Source organism: Poecilia latipinna, unplaced genomic scaffold, assembly GCF_001443285.1.
Source record: "Poecilia latipinna isolate Pla-1442-1.1 unplaced genomic scaffold, P_latipinna-1.0 Scaffold415, whole genome shotgun sequence".
NCBI classification, from domain to species: Eukaryota; Metazoa; Chordata; class Actinopteri; order Cyprinodontiformes; family Poeciliidae; genus Poecilia; species Poecilia latipinna.
In genome coordinates, this window is record NW_015113031.1 from 203917 (window position 1) to 210839 (window position 6923).

Sequence of the window (6923 nt, forward strand, 5' to 3'; positions counted from 1 at the left end):
ATGTTTGCTGTGCTTTAAATAATGACAGCCACCAAATCCCGCAAATCCAACAAAAAACGAACAAACAACATGCAGGGTGTTGACTAGTAAGAGCGAACTACGGCTGCAACTAACAATTTTTGCAGTAATCGATTAATTTTATGAATATTCAGATAAAAAAAATTGACACATTCTACAGCTTTTTCATTTACTAAAGAATGTCTATGCAATTTTAGAAATACATTAAAAGATGCCAACAAACACATATTTCAGTTACATTTTTAAATAAGAACAGTTTAACTACTATTTATGTACTTAAGGATTAATAAATTACATAATTAGTTGAGGTGACAATTATTTAAATAATCAATTAATCCCGATTGTTATGACTGATGATTAATCATGACGAAAATACCTGTGCTGGTTCTGAGCACTTAACAAAAACAGTTCTGCAACACTGGCCACAGTGGTTATTAATGTTACAAAAGAAACTTAATCTGAACTATGTTCAAAACAAATTACTTCTTCCTGCTATCTGTGGCAAATGGCACTTTATAAGTGGGGGTGCTTGATAAAAGGAGCAAGGAGGGTGTGTTATAAACACCATTCAATATCAATTACTTGGTGGCACCCATCGACGTCATTTATGCAGTGACCCTTCACCTACACATGACGCAGGGTTACTTAAGTGAAAATGTGTACAATGACTACATCTTGTGGCCTAATGAAGTATTATATGATATTAAGAAAGGCTAGTTTACGACGAGCTTGGTTTGAAAGTTGAGAATGCCTGCAGAAATGTTTGCTTGCTGCAGAAAAAGTATGTTTATTTTTTTAGCTCCAAACATGACCCTGTGGGGCATCTGAGCATAAGGTTTAGTGTGAATATGTATGGAAGATAATTGGAGGGCTTTTTAAGGAGAAAGATCGTTGTCCCCACAGGATTTTTATATTCAAACGAACATAAGTAATTATATAACACTATATATAATTATAGCACTTGTAGATGATAAATTACGAAAAAAAAATCTAAGCAAGGTTAAAAGAGCCAATCGCCTCATTTTTAATATTTGACAAAACAAAACAAAACAGCTGGAATAAACATACTGTAGATATTGTCACTAAAAGCGAATTAAATGTAGTTATTTGGTGTATTTTCATCGTCAAATTAAGGTAGATTTAGGTACATTTTAAATTTACAGCGTTATTTTGCTTGGTTATGGCCATTATTATTATCACTAACTTGATTATTTATTAGTTTTTATACAAATTATCAATCAAAATTATACACAGACCGTTGTATGTTTTAATCCCACGTTCCCAAGCTTACTTTTAATTTCCAAGACGACTTTGCCGCTCACATTAAGTCGCATACCTTGACGTATGCGCCATAATCGTTTCTGCCTAACAAGTTATCCCCCTAAATTCCTCTTGGTGGCGCTACTGATTCCGCACAGCTTGTTTCAAAGCTTTTGTTCCACTCTGCAGCACTGACCCTCGAATCCTGCAGGGGGCGCTGCCCTCTAACAAACGCCTGGCAGCAACAGGGTGCCTTCATTGTGCAGAATCTGCCTTTTTCCTCAACTTTTCTCAACGCTCAGGCTGCTACTGTTATTAAAGCAGGGAAGGAGAAAGGAAGTAGCGGCAGGCTAGCTGGTTAGCCGAACTATAACCACACCGTTTGCTATGATATAATTGACTTTTTGGTCCTGTTTTCTTCCTCACTGAGACGATATTGTGTTTTTATTCTGAAACGTCAAAAAGGAGGATGCGGATATGTCTTTTTCTCGGGCTGTTTCGTCCGTTCAAACCCCGAAACTGACTGAACACTGAGCTTTGTCTGACTGGGAACCCACCGCTGCTGTTAGCCTGCTTGAATCAACTCTTGTTTCCTATCAGACGAGAAGAAAACAAAGAAACACAGCAGCGCCGTGTTTGTGAATTTAGACAAATACTCTGTTGAATCGCGGGGAATGCTGCTGTGAGGATTACACCAGGACAATGAGACAAACAGCAGGAAAAGGTACGTTAAATGAATGCTGTTAATCTAACTCGCGTCTCTGAAAGCAGTTTTTTTCTTTTAAGTTTAAGCTTATCAAGTCGTTTAGAAATCTTTTGGATTTCTGTTGTTAAATTATTTATCTAATAAAGAAGCTAAGTGCTTAAAGGAAGTTACTGTGTAGTCGCTTCTAACTATTGGTCCGTGTCTGTCATCATAAATTGAGGTTTTACAGCTTTTGTAACCCCCCAAAAGGACTGATTTTGGTGTTTAGTGTTAAGAACATGGCCTGATATTTTACCGTGTGTCTAAAGGAGTTTGGAAAATGTAGCTCGACTTGTTCAAAATGCATAATGTGATTTATCAGTCCAAATGACAGTGGGTTGTTTTGTTTGAGTGAGCAGGAGCCTTGTTGAAATCAATGAGAGTCCATGGTTTTATAGCTGCCGCTGTCTCCCTGCAGTCCAGCCAGGGTTCTCCAGAAGAGAGGCTGCTGTAGCTTAACACAATCACCACTTCATGGTAACTGATGTTTTTATGTGCTGCACGGGGCACAATTTATGGCTGAGTGCAGATGCGATTGCCTATGATTGGTAAAATTATACAAAACACCGGTGTGACGAGCTGTGTGAAGGTTTGTTGCTTTTGCTGAACTCTTGTATTTGTTGTCTAAATGCATTTTCTCACACATAACTGCTTTGTAACTTGTTACCGTTTCTAAATATATCCGACTTGATGAGTAATATTATTAGCAATGAGAGACAGACTGCTGAAACCTTTGCCACAGCGTCAAATGTGTCACCTCTTATGCTTAGCACTTAGGTGACATATTGGTAAGATTATTCACATGACATTTCTGAAACTTCATAGGCAGGCTTCCTTATGTCAGTCTGGCAACCATATGTTGATGCCCTGATCCTCAGACTTTACAGCGAGATATTTTAATTATAATACTTATACATTAGAGATGCACTTTTGAGGCTTGTCCTGGGCAATGCTGATACCCTTTGAGATTTAACCTGCAAGATTTCACTAATGCTGATGTTTGATTCCAAGAAATATAACACACTTTGCTAAAGGTGGTAATTAGGAATCCAATTCGAAATTGGATTCCTAACAGTGATGGCAAGTTTATTACTATTTGTGTCCTTAGACTTTTATAAGTTTACAAAAAGTGCGCCAATATCTATTCTGATTTTTTATGTACTTATAGACAAATAAAGCTGGGAATTCTTAATTTTGATGCTTTAATTAATGGTTAAAATATTTAGACAATTATGTTTTTTTGCTCATCGATCAGAGCCGATCAAGAAAAAAAGATTGTCCAATCTTTGGCTGATTACTTGGTTTATCTGTTTTACTGATGGTCTAATAATGTCTTACTGAATTAAACCCATATTTGGTTATAGTGGGTAACAAATATGGGTGCTGGGTTTGGCATTTGCTCTGGGCGTCAAAATATAGTATCTAACGGATACAAACCAAACAGTTGTTGGCATAGTGTGTAGCACAGTGTTTTAAAATGCTAGATGTAAATTTCATGTCTCTAAGAAGTTACTTAGCTCACCAAAATGCACAAAAATAGCTTAATTAGCATATTGGAGATTGAAAGAGAAAGACAGCTTAAGATTCTTAAATCCACCCAGATAATATGAAGAAAAAAATTATAAGAACACCACTAATGACAAAAATAATAATATGCAAAGTGTTGTCATACCAGATATAGTCAATATGTAATGCAAATTATAAATCTGGTGAGCAACAGAAATATACAATTTCCATATCTTCACATCCTTGATGATGTTTGATATACTAATAATAGCTGTAAGACCTCTAATTAATCAAATTTACTATTATTGAATTAGCGTTTCCCACATAGTATGAGCTTCTTTCGTCTATTTCACAGATTACACAAATGCTGTTGTTAGGATCAGAATCCATCAATACCTCTCAGTATGTTTATACCCCATTCCTCCTTAAAGTGCTTGAAAACGCTCAAGCGGCCTACAGAATGGCTCCCTGCCATCAATTGAAAGAAAGGGGCCATATGGGCCCCCGTTAATGGTTTCTACCCTGCTACAGATCTGACAGTGGTGGAGGATAAGACGGGGGGGATGGGAAGGAATACCAGCTAACCTTCAGTTTGGAGTTTAGCACATCTTGGTGGTTGTGTGAAACTGTGGAGAAGCAGATAAGTGGCACAAAGGAACTGGGTTTGTTATCTCTCATTAGTTTTGATGAGATCATGCTTGCCTATTATTAGAACTGATCAGTATTATGTTGCTTAATAGTATTATCTTTCAAAATTAGTTTGATTCATTCTGTGTTTTTCAAATTACAGTGTGTTTGTTTTACCCTAACAAATGCATGTTTTATTTACTCTAATAATCCAGGTTTCCTGGTAATCCTCCTCAGCTTGAATCACATTAAAAACGGTTGTTTCCTTTTTTGTAATGCAACACTAATCAGAACTACTTGAGTCTGGTTAGATGTGCATTTTGGTTTTGCATGATGACCTAAGAGGTGTGGGGAGCAAATTAGTACTACTGGAAAACTTGTCTCACAGTTAACTCTTACAAATTTTACTTTTATAGCTTGTGAATATGTAATGCTTAACCAAAATGTTGTCTGACCTCCTCATTTGACTTAATCTAAAACAAATTTGTAACCCGCTCTCCTGAGTCTACTTTCAGGTTATTCGTGAGTTTTTGTGTCAAGTCTGAGGCAGAACGAGTGCAAAGGAACAGGCTGAACTGTGGCTGCAAGGAGATTTCTAATGAGTCCCTTTGCAGCATGCGTTGTCCCTGTGTACAGCTGGTGCACCTGGTAATGAAGGCTACCTGAGATATGACGTCCACATCTGCAGTCCCATGACTTTAAAGGCGATCCTCACTAGATTGCTTCATTTAGCAGAATCATGAGTGCACTTTGTAACAGTTATCCATCTCTGAACTTGCGATTTCTAGTTTTACACTTATTTTCAGATTCTGAAGATCTTTAGAGAATATTTACTTCACTGCGTCAGGAATAATCTAGCAATTGAGTCTGAAGTAAGTGAAATTGATCTGAGACTTTGACACAGTTCAGTTTGATTGATCTGTAAGGCATTGGTCAATGTAGCTTTGGGAGAAAGAAGCATTAGGCATATGTTATGTCTGAATAAACCTGCTTTATTTGAACTTTGGTTAGTTTTGTTTGGTCTGATGTGGACCAAAAACGCGAACTCTGGTTTGCCTACAAACCTAGGTTTTGGCTTGATTGAGGTCAACTCAGGTGCGGCTCAAATGGATTTGTGAATGCCAAGCAAACTGGAGGCCACTCCAAAAGCAGGAAATGGGCTACAGCACAGGGCATTCTCGGTAATTACAACCAAACCAGACGCACGTGTTTAGCACCAGCAGGAGAAATGACTCGTGGTTGTTTCCGACAAAAGAGAAGTCCTACATCCGCTAAAATCTGATCCCTCTCCATTTTTGTGTCCAAGTTGTGCTCATGTCTTCGTCAGAGGTTGGCATGTCATTTCTTACAGAGGTTCTTGATGCAACCCCACCACAGGTGAGGGAGTAAACAGGTTAATCAGTGTGAACCAAATGAACCAAGTGTTTGGTTCATGAGCAAACCATTAACTGGTATTACAACAAATTTTGGTCTCCAATCAAACCGAGGCTATCGACCTGTCAGGTGTGAATACAGTCAGTTAAAGTTACCACACTCATGAGAATGAAAAGGTTATTGCTAAGGGCTTGGCAAGATATGTTAGACTTGTTGAGGCTTGCATTTCTATTTGTGTGCGCATGTATTAGGAAAATGCTTTTGTCATTCCGCTGCTGTGAAACCTTAGGACTAGTTGGGTTAGTCTTTCAACTTTTTTCCCACCTTTTTCTGGCCGTATCTGTGACAGATTGTTTTTAAAATTAGACAATTCCCTACAGTGTTGGCCTGTGTCCTGATACTGAAGGGAAAGAACAAGGCCAGAAAGAAGAAGTGGGACATCAGGATGCATATGGATGTGTTCATAAAGTGTGTCAGAGCTTAGTTTAGCTCCATCACCGTAATGCTCCAGGGATTGCATTTCTTTGCCAAGAGATTTCAGGAAGAACGACTACAAGTTCTGCAGTGACTCTTGACCCAGCTTTGCTGCAAGGACGTAACGTGTTGTAGAAACTGAGCCAGGTGGGGAGAAAGTAAAGAAAAGGGTTTTCAGGTCTCCATAAGCAGCGATGAAGAAAATGGAGTCTGAAAAAACAGTCCTGTTATTATTCCCTTTCTCTGTGGTCTACGCTGTCCCACCGTCCATCTATCGATTATGGAATCTAGTGGAGGAACTCTAAATAAACGACACGACTAATCTCAGTGAGCAAATCGAAAAGCTACAAAAAGGAGGGAAGTGAGATTGTTTTTGTTCTACAAACTCCTGATTAACTCTCTCCTTGAATGCTCTTTCAGTGTGGTTAGGGGAATTTATGGCCTTTATAAATAGAGCCAGTCTTAATGAAAGAGGGAAAGACAGACTGACTGGTAAACGATGGTTTACTTGCAGTTAAATCGTTTGTTGTTCCTTGAACCTCACTCAGCTATCATCGCCGTGCCCAAACAAATCAAGTTGATAGGGAGCAAAGCATGATTATAATGATGACTATGTTAAAACTCCTTGTTTAAAGTCAGCTTAGAGACTGTTGTGAGTCAGGAGTTTCACAAAAATGCCCAGTTTAAAACTCTTCCATAGCGACATGAATAGTGGTCTACCAGCGTCATGGAAGACGCATTAGGCTAGTTTATAGCGGCTTGTCCGCAGGGATTTTTTGTGGTTTTAAGATTTTATTTCAGCATGTTTTATCTTTATTTCTTGTTGGGATTTTTTTGGCTGGAGACCCTTCACCTTTTTTTTTTTTTTTTTTTTTAACTCCCCCTTCCTTTTTTTCCTGTTCATTTAATTGGAAATTTA

The 6923-nt window shown here is 38.2% G+C and overlaps 1 protein-coding gene across 1 annotated transcript in view; it reads left to right on the forward strand.

Annotated features, from left to right (window-relative positions):
* Positions 1-1498: 1498 nt before the first annotated feature.
* The window catches only part of myo9b (myosin IXB), a 69137-nt gene continuing 63712 nt past the window's right edge, over positions 1499-6923 (forward strand). The window contains exon 1 of the mRNA XM_015037682.1: positions 1499-2002. The gene's annotated coding sequence lies outside the window, so the exon portion shown is untranslated. The remainder of the gene's footprint in view (positions 2003-6923) is intronic.